The sequence below is a fragment of the Pseudochaenichthys georgianus genome, chromosome 10, assembly GCF_902827115.2.
Source record: "Pseudochaenichthys georgianus chromosome 10, fPseGeo1.2, whole genome shotgun sequence".
NCBI lineage: Eukaryota > Metazoa > Chordata > Actinopteri > Perciformes > Channichthyidae > Pseudochaenichthys > Pseudochaenichthys georgianus.
This window is the reverse complement of record NC_047512.1, coordinates 29,119,787-29,139,975: the sequence shown is the minus strand read 5'-3', so window position 1 is coordinate 29,139,975 and position 20,189 is coordinate 29,119,787. Positions and strand designations below refer to the sequence as shown.

The 20,189-nt window shown below is 41.0% G+C and overlaps 2 long non-coding RNA genes across 2 annotated transcripts; both read right to left on the bottom strand.

The window, feature by feature from the left end:
- Window positions 1–1,143: 1,143 nt before the first annotated feature.
- On the bottom strand, window positions 1,144–2,969 carry LOC117454135 (uncharacterized). Its single transcript, XR_004552956.1, has 2 exons — window positions 2,760–2,969; window positions 1,144–1,422 (listed from the first exon to the last, which is right to left on the bottom strand). It is a non-coding gene; the product is annotated as an uncharacterized lncRNA (long non-coding RNA).
- Window positions 2,970–7,141: 4,172 nt separating this feature from the next.
- On the bottom strand, window positions 7,142–12,419 carry LOC117454281 (uncharacterized). Its single transcript, XR_011643943.1, has 10 exons — window positions 12,352–12,419; window positions 11,925–12,128; window positions 11,556–11,794; window positions 11,335–11,447; window positions 9,759–9,845; window positions 9,221–9,471; window positions 8,752–8,882; window positions 8,402–8,542; window positions 8,013–8,105; window positions 7,142–7,812 (listed from the first exon to the last, which is right to left on the bottom strand). It is a non-coding gene; the product is annotated as an uncharacterized lncRNA (long non-coding RNA).
- Window positions 12,420–20,189: the final 7,770 nt, after the last annotated feature.

Below are 20,189 nucleotides of genomic sequence, written 5' to 3'. Positions count from 1 at the left end.
TTAATATCCCACTGGTGTCCTCTGGTTGTGGGCTGTCAGACGGGGGCTGCATCGGTTCTGGGCTCTCGGTTGTCTGCAGGAGATCCAACAAAGCCTCTGCACATTCTGATTGTCTTTGTTGGTCTTCCTTGAGCTCCATCCTCTGCTCTCGTCGAAGAGATGCCTCTGATCTGGGCTTACTTGTTGTGTGGTAACCGAGGCTAACAGTGGGAGCCCAGTCAGTGTTAATTTTGGCAGCTATTTTTGAGTTAGTCTTAGTCTTTAGACGAAAATGGTTATTAGTTTTAGTCACATTTTAGTCATTTCTATCCTTTATAGTTTTAGTCTAGTTTTAGTCGACGAAAACTCAAAACGTTTTAGTCTAGTTTTAGTCGATGAAAAATTACATTTTAGTTAACTTTAAGTCAAAATGTTTTCTCTCTTTAAACCAATTCAGTTAGGCAAATACAGGTATCTGAAATTGGAATCAAGGTGACCGTATCAAGTGTTGAAATTTGTAAAGCAACATTTCACTCTCTTAACCCTTTACTTAGCCTCTCACATTGGTGCAATACTGTTGTGTTGTCCTTGCTGATCCTCTAAGGTAAGGATAGTGCATACACATAGATACAAGTGGTACTGGTAACATAGTGGAATGTTCTTTACTCCAAGTCAAGAACCAAAACATTATTTTTTTTAGCCTTATATTTATTTTCCGAAACCTCCAATAAAAGTGAAGACACGTATGCCCAAAACAGAGCAATAAATGATGAACAATGACATGACACCTGAAGTTTTGGATCATGAAAATTACAGACTTGAGTTAGCTCAGTGACTCAAACTGTAGTCCATTGTAGACTCTCTACATTTATCAATGGTGTGTCAGTAACTTGTCAGAACAGAGGGTCATCCCTCACAAGATGCAGTGCAAAGCAGTAACTTGTATAAATTATAAAGTATAAATTGTTGTATAAAACTATCCCTCACCTTAACATTATACGTTTCTGTACCTACAAATAAAATAAAAATGTTGAAAGTGCATACAGTACATACCTATAGAATAAGATAAACCTTGAATAAACTTGGCCTTATAAACAATCAGAGGGAACCACCTCTGTAGTGCACTCTCATATAAAGTAACAGACAAAGTACAGACATCCGTAGTAGCATTAACAACTTTTTAGCCTACTGATCTCTATTCAGTTTGAGGAAAGCACTTCTCCTCTTATCGAAGGTCTCTATCATAAGGATGAAATCCTCATCCTCAACTGTACGGGCAGGTAGACCGGTGCGTCCAATCCACTGGGCAATGACCTTTTCTTTGGTGCCTTGTTCCAGCGAGTCTGCTTTATATTTTGGTCCTGAGGAAGAGAACGCTGCTGGGATAGTTGACTGTTTATTCTTTGCACCAGGTTGCTGTTTTGGAGTACTCGTCTCTGGAATCTAGGTGAGGAAAAATAAGATTGCATAATTACTCCCTATACAGAACTACAACGCCTACAGATGAATTCCAATTAATTAAATGTAGGCTAATCCCTTTAAAATATGCCTTTGGTAATAGTATTATCATTAAAATATAGTATATCAATAATATCAAGTTTAGATTTTGAAGATTCTAATTATGTGATAATACAATACAACTAGCCTATTATATATGCCTACCTGGCCTTAGAGATAAGAAAGTATTTTCCAAATAAATTGCCGTGTACTCTTAAAAAAACACACAATAATTGCAGTGACTAGATAGTTATTGCAATGCAAGCCCAGCCAACATTAGCCTGGAACTTGCCAGAATCATTCATTTGCTACCGGAAACTGAAAACGTGTTTGCAAGAAAGGCTAAGCTAACATAGATAGTTAGTACATTTGCCTCTAGTAACTAGTGACTAGCTAGCAGTCTGCATTGGCAACTTGCAAATGCAGACTGCCCAGTAACATAGACTTAACGTTAGCAAATGTATATGCTTAGTTAGCGTTACCACATACGAGTTAGTTACGACTTATCATGTAACGTTACAGTTAGCTAACTTACCGTGGCATAAATAGCAGGATGGTGCGCCTTCAAGTGCCTCTTCAGGTTAGTCGTATTCTTCCCAACTAATTTGAAGCCACATGGCGTCTCTCCTTCTCCCGCAGTTGCAGTGCAGTGTGTTTTATTTTCTACCGAGTTATAAAGAAAGTTGGTCCATATATCTATTCTTTTTTTTCGACCAAAAACTAAAAGCGCTTTCGCTGAATCCGTCATCTTCACTGTTTGGATATCATCACCACCTGTGCTGCTGCAGTGAAGCTGGGGTGGGCGGGGGTGAGTGAGGTGTGCAAATTCCCAGAATCCCAAATAATTCAACCAATGACAGGGATGCATTTTGAAAGAGAAGACGGACAATTGGAGGAAAATAATATCCTGCATTTTTAATGTCCGATAGTCCACCCTTAACACCTTCGTCTCGTCTCGTCTCGTCAACGAAAACTACATTTACATTTCGTCATAGTTTTCGTTATCAAGAATCTATTTTTAGCTCGTCATCGTCTCGTCTTAGTCATGTAAAAAAGGTCGTTGACGAACATTTTTCGTCATAGTTTTCGTTAACGAAATTAACACTGAGCCCAGTCTACCGACTCAACGTCACCCAAAGCGCTAGGGCACCCTAAAAAGTCCCAACAAAGTCCATATTAGACTACAGGTAACTTAAACATGATCAGTATTACTAAGTAAATAAGCATTTAACCACAACCCAATAATACATAAACAAAGCCACAAAAACCAAGTTAGCTAATACCTCTGATGAAGTGGTCGCTGCAGACGCGTGCATTAGACGACTCTGCTCCTCCCGACCGCAGATGTAGGTTTGAAAGCCATTTTTTCCGGCGTTCTTCGGTTAGCTTCTTAAATTGCTCAGCTTTATGGACGACAACCTTCGGCACTCGGTAAAACCTCTTGTTTTTCTCTCGGCCGGATTGATTGGAACAACCGTAAACTACACAACACACCGGCATTTTCACAATGGTAACAGCAGCTAGATCCTCTGCAGAAAATTACTTCCTGACCTCCAATGGAATTTCGCGCCAAAGGAACGAAGCGGTGTGACGTCAAGTGAAACCAAGCTATTGACGGCTTTACCCCCTAAACGCACCAGGAGCGTCTGCGCCGCGTTACGGCCGCGCCGCGGCGGTCGTAAGGATCGCGGCCACTCTAGTCAACAGTGTTGGGAAAGTTCACTTTCTACATGAACTAGTTCAGTTCACAGTTCACACATTTTAAAATGAACTAGTTCAGTTCATAGTTCATAATTCAAAATGTTGAACTAAAGTTCATGGTTTCAAAAATGAACTAATTTATAGTTCATAGTTCTTTTTTCAATACGTTGCTGCGAGCTATTATTTGTCTCCTGTACGATGTTAATGGGCCATTTCAATTTTTACAATATCCTCAGAGGGCCGTACAAGTTATTGACCTCTGCTTAAAAAAACTAAAATCACAGCCCATTCATTTCATTCTGTGCAAAGAAAAAGCAACCTCCTAATCCAGATATCTCACCATGACTCGCGTATGCATGCACGTGCAGGGTGTGGCGTGACCACCAACACAGAAAGATATGGACACAAGATGTGTGCAAATGTATTTAGTTTCCTATCCATGTGAACATGGTTTAAGTGGGGGGGACCTAACCTCACTTTGAGAGCAACATTAGGAGATCTATGGACACATCTCTCAACACCCAAACACAACTAAGCAGATTTTCTTTTAATTTATGGATATTTGACAATTCACTCTCCTTTCAAACTGTATTCTTTTTTATTAATAACTGTCATAGTATTTTATACCTGTTTACTTTATTCTCTTATTTTTTTTATAACTATAATGATCATATAAAGATGTGCCTTTACCTCACTGGTTGTAGAAAAAGCTTCTTATATTCGTTAGCATAGCTAGCTAACCAGATGCTAATGATAACAACACAGTTATTGACTGTCTGATCAGTATGACAGATGAGCAGATCGCCACTGGGCTTTCAACTAAAGACACAGACACGCAGAAACTGCGGCATGTGTATGGACTTATCGGTACTGCAATTTCTGAAGTGCTGGAGTGGCGTTCTGGTGCTCTCCGTCAGAACTGCACCCCTGTCAGTCGAGACATATACCACCTGATGACACGTTAGGCTCGTGTTGTGTTCAAGGACCCTGACTTTGGCCAGGAAAAACAGGCACTCGCTTGTTTAATTTTTTTGCGGTCTAGATTTCTTTCATTTTTTTATTTTTTGCGTGTGTTTATAAATTACCTCGAGGGCCGTACCACATTGTCTCGCGGGCCGTATACGGCCGGAGGCCTAAGGTTCCCCACCCCTGCCGTAGAGTCTCACTCTGAGTGAGTGCTGCTGCAGCTGCTCTCGGCTTCGTCCATACTAATTCATTCATTCAATGCTCGCCGGTTCCGCGGTTCCACATTGTTTGTTGTGAGGAGTCTGATATATTTAGTATATTTATATTTTAGTGCGACAGCCAGGGGTGACAGGCGCGTACGCGTCACAGGCAGCTTGCTGTTGCCAGATTGGGTGGTTTTCCGCATTATTTTGAAGCCTGTTTACGGTGTGTTTTAACTGGGTTTTCGGCTGAAAGGCATATGAAATCTGGCACACTTTTGAACGCCGTTATAATACAGTGCTGAGAATGAACGCACTTTTGAACGCCGTTATACAGCGCTGAGAATGAACGCGTTCTCAATTACGTTCATCTAGCGGAAATACAGTACGTTCAGTTCACGTTCGCCCAAAATATGAACGCGTTCATGAACGATCGTTCATTGAACGCGTTCAGGTACATCACTGCTAGTCAATGGGTGCTGTTCCACCAGACGCGCCGCGCCACGCCACGCCGCGGCTCGGCTCATCGTGTACTTGAGTGCTGCCACCAACAATCGGGCAGCAACAGTTTTAAGAAGCTTTTTGGAAGCCGCCAATGTCTACGGTGTGCCATCATGTGTGAGGTCAGATAAAGGTGGAGAAAATGTTGACGTTGCACGCTACATGGTGGCAAACCGAGGAGAGAACAGGAATTTACACATTGCTGGCAGGAGTGTCCATAATCAAAGGTACCTTAAACTTCAAGTCAAACTTTTATCAAATTAAGTCTTTGGTAAAGATTGCATTGTCAACTATATGTCTTTAGCTGTTATTAATTGTATTTTTGTTCGTCTTCCTCTGTGAGATAAAACCATAGAAATAAAAAAGTTATATTTCTATAATACAAACACTATAATTATGACACCAACTGTATAATTTGACAAGAAGGATAACAATATTTTTCAAACATCTCTTTAGTGGAAGTCCCAGCACGTTGCATGACTGGGCAAATTACTGTTGGAACTTAGATTTTGAATGTATTTTCCAGTCAAGAGAACCTTACATTAATATTGAACCACAACAGTTAATGTGGCATAAATATGGCATTAGTCCGTCTTTTTTTATACATCCATATGTTCAGCTGATATATTTCCTGATCCAGTTTCAACAAAGCTTACAGTAGAAAAACCTCACCCAAGTTTGATGAACTTTGCTGAAGCAAAATGTTTGCTAAATCCAACTTCCAGCTTTTTTCCAGAGGCATTATTGTGCACTTGCCACTTAATCAGGAACATGTTCCTATTGAAATCGGCAAAAATGTTAATACTTAACTTGTAATTAAATTTACTTAACATTTATGGTAGGTGAAAGGTGATATTTTGCATGTATGTTGTTTTTTTTTTGTTCACTTAGCAGACTAAATATTTGCCTTCCTTTTTCCTCAAAAGGATAGAAAGGCTCTGGAGAGACGTTTATGTGGGAGTGCTGGATCTCTTCTACACAATGTTTTTCAACCTAGAGAGAGAAGGCCTTCTCAATCCTGACTGTGAAGTGCATCTCTATGCTCTGCACTGGTGCTTTGTGCCCCACATACAGAAGCACCTGCAGTTTTTCCAGCAAGGCTGGAACTGCCACCGACTAAGCACTGAGGGAAACCGGTCCCCACTGCAACTGTGGACTCGCCATGAGCGTGAGGCCCAGCAGGAACCTATACAGGTTTGATTGTATTCAATAGTTTTATTTTGACTTTGACTTTACTTTCCTACATGGGACCATGTTAACACTAATACCCACTTTTTCTGTCATTACACAAACTGTTTAAAACAAATAATACAAGGGAGGTCCATTCCAAAGTGCATATAGTTGCACAATGTAACAAATAGTGGCCTGTTGTCGAGGAAACTGAATGTGATGGAATTATTTTATTCTGCATATCATCGGCACTTTAAACACTTCTATGAGGTATTCCTAAAATGCTGTGATCAACCAGAACAAGCGGTTAAGGAAGATAATGATACATCAGGGCTTTCTGCTCTCTCTAATTATTTGATTGATGTCATAGCTGTTCATGAGACATTAATCAGGAATTCCAGGAGATGATACAAAACTTTAGGTTATATAAAATGAATTAACTGACAAATATATTAAAACTTTGATTTTGGTTGACTCTAACTTTAGCTCTTGCAATTGCAGGTTGACATTGAGTTTGGAGTTGACTGGACTGGACCATGTGCTCATCGCCAGCCTCATGTTGTGGTTCCTGAAGTTCAGCTGCAACATTCACTGACTGACCAGGAAGTGGAAAGACTTCCAGACCCTGATGGCCCTCTGTCCAATGTGTGGAATGTCTATGTACAAACTGTGGGCTTATTGACTGAAATGCTACAGTAAATGTGTGTGTATCAAAAGGCTGTTGCTGTGGGAAATGTAGTCTTTTAAAGTTTCGACTAGGACGATTAGGTGACAATATTTGACTGAGTTACATGAAGACGCTGGTACCAAGATTCAGTATATTTCGATTTTAATACAATAAAATTAAATGGTAATGAAATTACATTCAGTAGTCATTTTAAACATGTGTTGCACTGAACCATATGCTTGTGAATCAACACTTACTGTAATGCATCAAGCAATATACATTTGTTACAGTTAATGAATATTTTGTAACCTATATCAATTTAAAACTTTGAAAATATATAAAGATAAACATGCTTTCTTTGTTATGTGCTGTTACGTTCCCTGGTAGATATAGGGGTACCAAGGGAAGTAGCGACACATAAGATAGCTGGACAAGAGAAAAAGGAGAGGAAACTCAATGCTGAAGGAGTTTAAGTGAGGTTTTAATAATAACATAAGTAAGGCGGCTCACCAGCCAAATTACAACACAAGTTTACAATAGACAGCACACCACTAGGCTGGGTCTCACACAGAGACACGCTGCACACATGCAGCCAGACGAGAAGGAGAGGAAGAAGGGGCCTCACTGCCGCCCTCCTCCGGTCCTATATGGAAGTCCTGATTGTCGATTAGGATCACCTGGGGAGAGGCTGCACCTGGGGACAATCAGAGGGAGAGAGGAAAACACACACACACACCACCACACACACACTACGGCACGTAACATGTGCAATAACAAGGAAAGCATGTTTATCTTTATATATTTTCAGTGTTACACAAACTGGCCGGAGTATAGGCATCAACTGAGTTTCTTTTCCTCTCTGAAAACATACATTTTTGGCCGGCCAAACAAAAGACAACAAATCTTACACAAGTACTAAGGTGTGTCCGTCTCTTCAGACCATTCTGAACCCAGTTTCAGTGCTCCAAATAGCAGCAAGAATGTCCCTTTCAAATGTAAGTTTCAGCTGGTGAAAGCATGTGGAAGAGCTGGGGAAGTTGCTCTCCACCACGGTCACATCCAGGCCATGTCTAGGAAGCACATTCTATCCTATCCAGAACTGCACAAGTTTCCCAAGGATAAGGGGAGATGCTTTATAAAACAGAGAATAAATTCATTTTATTAGAATTGCTTTCAGTTAATAGTTAAATAACAATAATGTTACTTAAATTACGCCTTGGATTGTTACTGTAGCTGAAAATCCACGGTTAAACATAAAAACAGAGGAAGCGCAGCTTTCGTTATAATAATTACAAACTTTCAGTAAACAAAGCTTGAAGACGTTGTTTTACCCATCTCAATAAATGTGTGCAGGAATCCTCCAAAGAGACTTCACTGTCTTCATCCTCATCCTGTGTGGGCCAGTTTATCTTCTCCAAGACCATCTGACAGATTTAGTTTTGAAAGGAGCCCAGTGAAAGCACAATAATAAACAGAACATACAAGAAACTGCAGGTTTTGCTGTGTAGCAGCAGAGTAGTCTAAAGATACAGTTGTTCTATTGGTTTAGCTCCTTTTAAGCAGCAAGTAGCATAATTTCATTTAAAAATATGTTTGAGTATGTGAATGTTTGTTATAATAAACTTAAAGCAATGGAGGTCTGAGAGTAGTAAATAAACCCAATTTTTAAGTCCTGTGAGTTAGGAGGAAGGATTTGACTGAGAAGCATGAGATCACTTACCCGTGGTGTGCACTGCAAATCAGATGCTCTTGGAAAGAGAAGGGGAATTGTGTCTTTCCTCTCCGTTAGCAGAGGCCAGATCAGTGTCTCTTTTAAACCCCTTCGTAACTGCTTGACTTGTCTGGAGGTTCTTCCAAGGACCTGCACAATATTTGCATCACAGTAGAAAAGCAAAGCAGCCTGATTTATCTAATAGCCCAATAAGCATGTTTTAATACACATATTAACATCCAAATATGTATTTAACAAAAAAGCTAAAATGTGATATGCCAAAATTAGGTCCTACTTCAAAACTTCAACTCTGATTAGTCAGTCTGATTCATATGACCTGTTAAGTACAGAATACTCACAGCATGGAGGATCAGTTTATCAAATAGCCATCTCCTGTTGTCACATGTGACTAGAGGCAAATCCCAGGACAGTGCCAACTCATTGATGAGCTTTTTTTTTCTTCTAATGATAATTCTGCTGTTCCCTCCAGCTAATAATGGCAAGTAGAATGAATTTGATAAGAATCGTTAATTTCTCAATACTTGTATAAACATTCAACTTTGATACAACATAAGAAGTTTAACTTATAATCAGCATGTTAGTAGTTGGTAACCTGTAAAAGCTATGTTTTGTCAAACATCTTATAGGAGGACATCTGTAAGTGTCCTAATGATATTTATCAGTGCATGGTGTTTTATAATGCTTCAGTAACCCCTGCTGGTGCAAAGTGTAGCCACTTGATGTTAACAGTATCTGAAAGTAGATCAGCTAAATAAATAATATCCAAAGGTTGAATAATAAAATAGGTTAGAAAAAAATTGAACATACCAACTTGATTGTCTCACGGATATCAAGGTCAACACAGTCCTTAATATCTATTGTGGCTTCTTCCGGGGATCCACCAAAGAGTACATGCAGGACAGCTGGGCTCAGTCCACCTAGGCATGGCCCATCATGGAGGAATGAATGTCCAATCATTCGGCCAGCAACAACAAAGAAGTCACTCTCCAAAAGAAGATGAGAAGTTGAGGGAATCAGATGATCTTGTTCTCCTTCAAAAAGAAGAGTTCCTCCAGGCACTTCAAATATAGGAAAACAGTCAAAGTAAATTGATAGTAAAGTAAAGGACATCGATATTCAACTATCACAAAGCATTAGTAAAGGAATTATCAAACCGCCACTGGATACTGGTTGATGCTGTAGAAACCTACATGTTCACAGCAGCGACAATCACATCAGGTTTTAGGAATACGTTTTGTTTTCTGGGGTTAAGGGACAGATCTGTTTTCAGCCTGGAACTGGTACAAAAACACACATAACTTAGTGGCTGAGACCCAGCGATCAGCCATAGTAAATATTGACTTACCAAACTTCATCTCAAAACCAGCCTGAAGTTTTGACATGATGGTTGCAAAGAAATGCCGAGTCACACCATCACCAATTGCTGGATCTCCTGAAAAATGTAAACACACACTACAGACATCAGTTTAACGAAAATATGGTTTGTTCATTTTTTTATCTTAGGTTTTGTTTGTAACCGAATTACCCTTAAGTGTGCATGTCAAGGGGCAAGCCCACTCAACATTTGCCTTCTTATAAAAAGTAAGGACTGCTCTTTCCCTCTCCTCTGCACTGTCTCCAAGATCCATAGTAAGACACAAGGATTTTCCAGTTGCATGCTGGCTTAAAATGTCTTCTTTAAACATCTTTGCTGCCTCTGTGGGATCTGACGCTATTTTCCAATCTAAAAAAATAGTTTAAAAGATTTCCAAATTAATATTGGATCAAGTGAAATGTTGAGAGCAACAACTTATTGCAATACATTATGTACTTAATAAAGGATGTTACACACCAGAGAAGCCACTTTCCTCAGTGGGATCGATGTCAACTACCTCAGGAGAAGGCAACATTTCCTGAGGTGGCACCGAGTGTCTTGTGTTCCTGGCCCTTGTTGTCTCATTTCCCTGTGCTCCTGTGAACGTGCTTTCAAATCTAACTTGACTTCCGGAGGCCCTTTCAGTTGTCAACTCAATCCGTACCTCACCGCTGCTCTGTGATGGTCTAGTGTAAAAAGAGGTAATTTCTGTTACTCTGTCTAGTATACTTTACATTACATATCGCACTCTAGAAAAAGATGGGCATATAAATAGAATGACAAGTAAACCAAATGTTACTTTTCCTCAAAACCAACATCCAGAATGTATATCTTTCATATTTAGATGTATTATAGAGGACAGCAAAATATGGCGTTACAGAGGGATTGTTGGAACAAAAAGTACTAATATCTGGCCCCATAATTATAAAACCTCAGATGTGCTGATATGTCAAAAATATTTTACATCCATTTGCAGCATCCCACAGCCTTATGCTTATTGGTTATTGTGTGTCTACTGTAGTGGACATTTTTAGTTATTATCATCCTTTTTCTATTTCTTTCATATGCTTAAACCAAATGCTTCTTATTTCCTGATATATTCTTACTATTATTATATATCTCTTCTTCCTCTCCTTCAAGGCCAAAGAGCTGCTTTGGCTACTAAGAGACTCACACAGACACACACGAACTTCCCTGCTCTGAGAACCGTTATGCTATCTCCCTTTGAAGGCCAGGTGTCTAATAACAATATGTGACTGTGTGAATCCAGATTTCTCACGTTCCCACTCGGGTTCTATATAACCTTTGCTTTTCCATTGTTCTGCGCACTCTCGCGCAGACTATCTTATACTCTGTGCGACTTGTGACATATTATATTATTGTATCGTGTATTTGAAGCTTCAAATAAATAACCAAAAGACAGCTTTTCTCGATTCACCATTTATTTGTTTTGATCATTTGACTTGTACTCTCCAGCGCTGTGTTGGGCCCTAGATTTCCATAACACTACACATGCAGTTGCAGTGTGCCTCGCGAATGTGATGTTTAGTTCTGTAGAGAGTAATACCTCATGCAGTTATTGCTGTGATCGTTGATTCTGGAAAAGGGGAACTCCTCTCCACAGATGACACATTTCTGATTTGGTCCAATTAACACGTTGTCGCCTTCTGATCGACATGCCTGTAAACAAAATAGTTTTAAACTACATCACAAGCGAACAATTATGTTACTGTAAGTCACAGATTCCACTTTAATATTGTGACACCACTATAGAAGTGAGGAACTTACAGGGTCCAAATTCAGGGTTCTTTGCATTGGTCTAATGAAAACCGTAGAATGGCCAATCTGGGTTTGAGGGTCCTTCAAATATCTGACATAGTAACCCTCATTGGGACAGGGGATCACAATCAAGTGGCGACTTCTCGTAGTGCCAGATATTTTTAGCAACTCAAAACCGCCACCATTCCGCAGTTTTGGATAGGCATCCATCAAGAATTCGAGGAATTCATTTGAATCTGTATGGCTGCCTAGAAATAGATGATACACATAAGAGATCTAACATAAAGATAATGTTATGATTGTAAGGGTAACTCAATATATTTATATATCACAAATGTACATTTACCATAAAAAATACACAGAAAATGACAGACAGACCTTTAAATGTGAGCCGTTTTTCCCCTAAGCCAGCAGCAGTGAGTCTTTCTTTGGTGTATCGGTTGGGGACTACGGCTGCATTCTTGTCCTCAAGGCAACAGAATAAATGGGTATAAAAATGCAGGTGTGCAGGACCAGAAAGGGTTTGCCGCCCTGCCGTCCTCCTCCCTCCCATGTAGGGGCCAAACATTCTTGAAACTTCGGCTAGGATCAAGTTAAGAAGATAAGCAATATTGAGTGCAAGGAAATAATGATTCAACGAGAATCCAGGGGGAAAATGTTGTTTAGCATTATCATCACACACTATAAATATAATGATCCCTTCAAGCTGGTGGACAGAAACTGAATCAAATAACTTGTCATTGGCGATATAAACTTAGTAAACTGATCGGATTTGCATTAAAAATAGTTTGATGCAAAGACCTACCGTCCACTGGGTGTCTGGGAGTCCCGTTATGTAACGGAGGAGGAGGAGGAGGAGGAGGAGGAGGAGGAGGAGGAGGAGGAGGAGGAGGAGGAGGAGGAGGAGGAGGAGGAGGAGGAGGAGGAGGACGACGACGACGAAACTGGCGCGTTAGCGGTCCATGGTGCTGCACAAAACATAACATAGCGCCACATTGGGTACAAAACTGTACATTGGCATTTTAACACACAGATCAGTTTGTTTACATTGTCATATCAGTCTTACACTAGACCAAAACATGAGTCACTTACAGTTTTCAAGCTGGTTAGCCGCATCCCGCAGAAGGTCTGCCAGCGCCCTTCCAGCCGAAGCCATTATTAGCGAGTTGCCGTGGGTGTACACTGTACACAGAATGTACAGATGTGACTTGCCACGAATCTATTTCTTCTGCCTGGCTCCAACAATTGGCGAATCCTGCTTCAGACTGAGGTTAGGACCGCCCACCTCATTAGCATACGGACACATAAATAAATGTATGTCGAGTAAATGTAGAAATAAATGAAAGATATATATTAACGTGTCTTCTGTTTTATTTTCGACTTGTATTTATTTATTTATACATTGGTGTATTTATTTCCATATTTATTTATGCATTTCTTTATTTATTTATTCTTTTATTTATTTATTTGTGTATTAATTTCATCATTTATTTATTCCTGTATTTATTTACGTATTTATTTATTTATTCCTGTATTTCTTCATACATTTATTTATTTATACTTAAGTCATGTTCCGTCCTCCATAGTGCAGTTGGTATCAGCTATGCCCAGCATGGGCTCCTCCATCAGGCCTGGTCCTCCTCGCTGAGGAAAGACCCTCAGTCCTCTCCAAACCAACAGACAGGACGTCCATCACACGGAGGTTTCTCCCTGAAGTCTCTGCAGCCCTCTGGACACCACACTGTTTCAATCCGTCCACACTGAATATGAGAGGGGGGAAATGAAAATAATAAATGCTTTATACAATAAGAAATATAAAGTTGACTGTTGAGTTGCTCAGTTTTTTTAGATTGTCAATACTATTACTGTATAACTAATATCTCAGGTTAAGAGGCACCTTCAAATAAAGATTGGTCTTTAAATACATGTTGTCTTTTGAATTGTTTGTCTAAAGTCAAGGATCTAGAACTGGTACTTAGTTTTAATGATACAGTCTGGTTATTATGCTGTTTGGAGGAGGCCTCACAGGTAAGAGCACTAACTAGCTACCATCCATGTACCTTAGCTTGACTTAAAGGTGACATGTCATGCTTTTCCGGTTATTACCCGTCCCCTTGTGTGTTATAAAGGTTTTTATGCATGTAAACGGTCTGCAGAGTCAAAACCCTCAAAGTACATCATATAGGGAGTAAAACTCTAAAACAGAAAATACCTCCCCAAAACGCCTCGTTGGAGATACGTCACTGTCCATTTGATTCTTCCGGGTACATCATGATGTCATGTCGTCCCCGGAACGAAATGGACCAATCCGTGGAGCCGTTACGTCCGCGGAGCCGTTACGTTAAGCCCCTGCTGATTGGTCCAAATTGACCAATCCACGGACTTCCTCACACACTCAGTGCATGCAGCTCTGCTGATCTCTCCTCCCTGGCTGCAGGCTGATAACAGACAGTTGGGATCGCGGCGAAATTCTCTCTGCAGACCCGTTCTCACAGCGTTTATCAACCTTTTTCTTACTCAATATCAAGCCACACTTATTGTTTTTACTTCGGCTGTGACTTTGTTTGTGTTCAGGTTGAGTTTGGCTGTGTTTCGCTGTGTATCGCTAAGCAAGGAAATCACACCTCCACGGAGCTTAGCGCGATTCACAACGTCCCGACTGGTCCCGACCAATCGGAGCACACTGGGCTCACAGGGAGGGGGGGGCAAGAGCTGCAACGAGCCGTTTAGTGGAGAGAGTGAATACACATACTTTACAGAGATGCTATATGCGAAACCAATGTGAGTTTGGAAAATTGCACAATATAAATCTATTCTAGTAGACCTCAACAATGGAATTATGATCAGTGGAAATGGCCATGACATGTGACCTTTAAATGTATTAAACGTATAGTTCAGTGATGGCAAAATATAAATAACTAATGTCATGCAAACATATTAATATTTGCTTGATTCCAGAGTTGAATTTAACACAATTGCATACAAACGTTAAGGGATTTTAAGATTCTGAAGTCTTCGTTCTAAATAGAAAATAGCATGGATAATTTACAAAGGCTTTAAAAACACAGCAGGAGCCCAAGACAATTATAAAACTTGTCATTATTTCAGTACAGTTCAATTGGTTTTATTTTCATAAACGGTTATCAACCGTTAGTGCCAAAGCAGTAGGCTATAATATATGAATTACTGCTGTATAGACTACAACCACTACTTGTTTAGCTAGCATAAACTCAACAAAGCTAGCGTTAGCTGGCTGACTGGCGTTATTTTGCCGCTAAACTGCACGATATAAAACGGTGGTCTTCAAAGCGGATTTAATCCTCAATCACAATAATAATATTCAAAGTAATACTGGGCAAAATGTACCGTTGATGGATGCGCCATGTCAGCGGACTGGTAGCGACACGAACCGTTAGCCCCGCAGTCTCCAGTCAAGCGAGCCTCGTCCTTCTGATAGCTCCGCCCCTTCGCTCCAACCCCCCTCCCCTCCCCCCACATCTACAGGTAAAAATTACTTTTGCGACACATTTATCGCAAGAAGTGTAGCAAAAGTCAAGACCGCAGATTCGTCGATTTATACTGCCACAGAGCAGATTCGTCAAGTTGTAATGACTGATTTGAGAGGTTGTAATAAATAAAGTTGCAGTTGTAATGGAAAATATGTATTTTTCTGCAAGTGAACATTTCATCTCTAAGTAAATTTTTTTTCTACAAGCTACAAAACTTTTTTTTTTCTTCTGTGATACCCAACACACCCGTGTTTATTTGCAGCCACCCTGTCATGCGGCAGAGGCATGGGGCAGAGGTTCTCTGCCCAACCTGCTGCCTTCTATGAGGTGTGATTTGTGCCAAAGAACACACAACTAAACTGACTGAGCGGAGAACTAACGTGTTAACGTGCGCCAAAGCCTTCATCAATTTTGAATGGGTTGACGTAGAATATACGTCACGACGATGTCAGACGTTACGGCGACATAGGTGCGCTCAAATTACGCGCTCACATGGCGGTGGCGTAGCTTGGAAAGCGCTAGGCTTGTTTGAGACAAGCGAGACCGACGCAGACCTGCGCAATTGCGATCAACGTCTTGCTAGTGCGTTGCATGATGGTTAGTCGTTTTGTCCGACTTGCTCTGGAGGCTCGCCTACATGAGACGTTGAAATCTCGCGGGACAAAGACGCCCGCAGCCTTGAGAGGCGAGGCGGCGCAGTTCCTCTCCACGGGCTGCGGAAGCTAAATGCTTGATGGGAAACGACTTGCTGGTATCTCGAGCTGAGCGCTCATTGGTGGTTTTTACCCCGTGCCGCTGATGAAACTCTCCAATTGGCTCGGCAAAAGTTTGTTGTTGTTTTGTGTCAGTTTTACGTCGCCACTTCCATTCCCATTTTTCATCATTGTTCCACAATGTTTATCATCATGAAATTAATATCTATATATTGTATACTATACTTGCACTGTTTACCGTTTTCATACTTTATATATATTAGCATATTCATACACTGTTCATATTCATACCCCTCCTCACTGTTTATTCATCATTCAATTAATTCTATATTTTATTCTGTAGATTGTGTACATTACTTTTCACTTTACTGCTTGTTGCACTCCTGGTTAGAAGCTAAACTGCATTTCGTTCTCTCAGTACCTGTAATATGTGCAATAACAATAAAGTTGAATCTAATCTTGAGCAGGAACAAATGAAGGAACGAGCCGCAGCTCGTCTCAAACAAGCCTGCTATCTCACCCCTCGATTCCACCGGGTCCGTCTGTGTCGCGTCACGGCTGCGCCGCGGTTTTGGTCCGGCCTCCTCCGGCGTCATACCCTATGAGAGGGGTCTGCCTGCAGGCCTCCACTCTCAGGACATTTCCGGTGTAGGCTCCACTGTCAGGAAACCTCGGCTGCAGTCGGATAGTTTAAAAATCAGCTCCTAAGTTCTAACCCTATCGTCTATTCCTTGACCTCTGAGTGAAACGTGACGGGGTTAAGGGATAGTGGATAGGAGAATTCAAAAGGACTTAGGAGAAGAGACTGCGGTACTTTAGAAAATCCGAATGCACTTTCACTATCCGACGTGTTTATGATGCGCCAGCGGACGTCATTGTGTGCGTCTGCTGCTGTGGGGAAACCATGGAAACCACAGTTTTCTATACAGCGGACTACAACATGGATGTTTAATAAGAACGAGGGACTGCTGTGAACTCATCTAGAGACTCTGCACCGTGCTCTGATGCTGCTGCTTTGCTTTATGAACGGGGACAACAGAGAAACATATTCTTCAGGACCAAAGTTGGAATTGAAATACAAAAGGAAAGTGAAACTTATGCTCGTCACCCTCTCCCTCCGGTCCACATTAATACAAATGATCCCAATAGGCAGGGGCGGACTGGGACTACAAATCAGCCCGGGACTCTCGACCGGCCCACTTCGGGACCGCCGGCCCACCGCGGTACCGCAAGTAAATTGTCGACCGGGTGGGGGGGTAGACAATTTACTAGCGTTATACATTAAGGGTAAATAATGTCTACCGGGCCCGGAGCATTCGTACAAACAAAAAAATCGACCTTTCCTATCATTCTCATCATTCTAGAGAATTCGAACGGCACTTATCATGGCTGCCACTGAGGGACTTCCGGGTCATTTCACTCCTTTAGGAAGGTTCCTAAGCTAAATGGACTATTCAACTTCAGCCCTCCACTCTCAGTACAGGAAGTGCCGATTCTGACGAACACGCTTCAGAAGTGCCCCCCCCCCCCCCCCCGAAGGACTCGTCGGATGGAAGTTTTCAAATCACAATGGAGACTCATCACGGAGGTGATGAGTCCGCTCACCATGCACTTTGGGTCGGCCTTGGTCAAGCCCTTTGGACCCCCCCAGCCTGGTTCTCGTAAAAGTTGACTTAGCCATTTTTCGCTCAAATGACACCATGGAGGAATGTAACAGGAGTTGACAGGGGACTCTGCCCGCCTCACGAGTGCCTATTTTCGGACACATTTTTTCACTTTCCCCCCTATTCTATAATTTTCTTAAAGCTATTTCACCCGGTTCCTTCCACCGGGGACACTGCCCGGTCTCGGGTGTCCCCCCACGGCCTGTGTCCAGACATTATCAAAGATGTTCTATTGAGAATACGATCACTACGTGACAAAAGTTTTCAAAACCGTTTCTGGTCTTCGGTATTTCCAGACAAGTGGCTACTGGGTCCTTGTACTTTTTGTCAGTTTGAATTTTCGTTTAAACCAAACGCCAAAAAACGGAAATACCAGCCTTTTTCCGTTGTTTCGTTTTTTATTTAAAACGAAAAAACGGGAAACCAAAGCCTTTTTCCGTTTTTGTTGTCTGAATCAAAAAACGGATAACAAGAAGACCTAATAAAAAACGGTCTGATTTTGGTTTTTGATAACAACTTCATTCAATTTTCCGTTTTGTTTTGAAGAATGAAGAAAAGCAGTCCGGTGGACCGGAAGTTAAAGAACAAATTTCAAAATAAAAGACACGAGGATATGCTGTTAAGTTAAATCCTGGAACCCAGAAGTCTGACGAGGATAAGTTTATCTCTGCATTCACATGCAGATATGCGTTTATAGAGATCAATACAAGTATGCAAGCACTGTGTATAACTTTATTTTGCTGACTTCCGGTTTGTACTGTGTCGGTAAATCCAGTGTCCAGCTTGTCGCTGTGTGACAACCATAGACTGGTGACAGCGTCATGTTTGTTGCATACCTGCAAGATAAGATAAGAACTGTCGCCCTACTTTCACCTGCACCCAGCAGCAAGCGGGAGAATATATATATATATCATACAGTCGACCCCTAAAACAGTTCACACAGTAAATGGAACAGTTGTTAATTTGTCCAACTAGTCTACATTATGAATTTGATGTTTTTCTAACTGCCAAGAAGCTGACAGCTGAGTTAGAACAGAAAGACATGCAGGCCATAATCACTAGACGCTCAAAAGAGGAATGTGTGTGTAAGGCTTACATGAACTGAATTGAAACACTGTCCATTAGCTGATTAATAAACAAGACATTCAAGTCAAAGTTTTAGGCATTTCCATTTGTAGCACACTGTAAATATGGACTATGAATGAACACATGCAATGTGGAAACACACAAATAGGTTTATTCTCAATACTCATAACAGTATCAATGACTTGACTGAGAGTGAAGATGACATGAACATAGTTACTATATGGTACTTACTTAGTGTAAAGCAGACGATGTGCTTATGATTTAGCATATCTGTTCAATAGATGAAAGGCAACTTGTGTTTAATAATTGTGCCAAAAGTACCAGTTTGTGTCTTGGTAATTGCACAAAGCTGTAATAGGCCACAAATAATCACATTTTTCTAAAAACACAGCAGCAAAACCTATTTTATCCAAAAATGAAGGCCCTCCTGAAAAAACCTGCTATTTTTAACATTAAATAACGTACACTTAAACTGATATAGCCTTTTGGGTGAATAAAATAAATGTTGCTTTTGCCCACGTCCTCAGCAGTACATGGCTCTGCTGTGCCGGGGCTCCTGTATGTTTCTCTACACGACTACTGTAGGTACACTGATTATGGATATATACCACACACTACCCCACTTCAAACGACCGATGTTCACAACAACAACAAACGCATGCAGATGGTTGTAGTCTGTAGCCAGACAGTGGTATAGATCTGGCCGTGGTGGACAGGGTCGGCTCTAGAACAAATCGAATGGGAGTGAAATCATTTACAAAGGGGGGGCACACACTGCCGTCAACAACCAACACACACACCAACGCAACTTCAAAACACATGCTGTAAAGTCTATTGTCTTTCACACACATTGCAGGGTGTAGTGCTATTGTATAGCGCACCTGACTTGTGCATACATGCACGGTTGTGGCACGACCACCAAAACAGAAACATATAAGGACATAGGCCACCATATAAAAAGGGTGCAAATGTATTTAGTATCCTATCCATGTGAACATGTTTTAGGTGGGTGTGGATAGTCTACATCTCTCAGCATCCATATGAAACAGAACTGTACACAGATTTACTTTTTCTTTATGGATATTTTACTAATCACTCCCCTTTTAAACTGTATTCTTGTGTTACTGTCCTATAGTATTTCATACTCGTTTTTTATGTATTATCTTATTCTTTAATAACTATAATGATCATATAAAGGTATTCCTCGCAAATACTTGTTTACATAAATGGTGACCAAACCGTTTGAGACCCACTGAGATAACCTACACTAAAGTGAACTATCTAAACACTGAGAGAGTCCTTACCTCACTGAGCTGACGTTATAAGATCCTCACAGTCTGACAGGAGAGGACTCTCCTCCACCTTGGTGTAGAAACAGCTCTTTATATCCGTTAGCATAGCTAGCTAACCAGATGCTAACATCAACATTCCACGTTACCGCTTGCGCACTCACACAATGCGCTCGTGCCACACACACACAGAGCCGAGCTTGAATGAAACACAGAGACCCAGAAGTAGGCTACTTGTACTGTACTGTATATCATATTATTTTCGATGGCTTTACTGTATAATCAGTGTAACCGATGAACAGATCGCCACCGGGCTTTCATCTAAACACACAGCCACGTAATGATAACAAAACAAAGGTCGGGGGTCATTGGTCAAGCAACA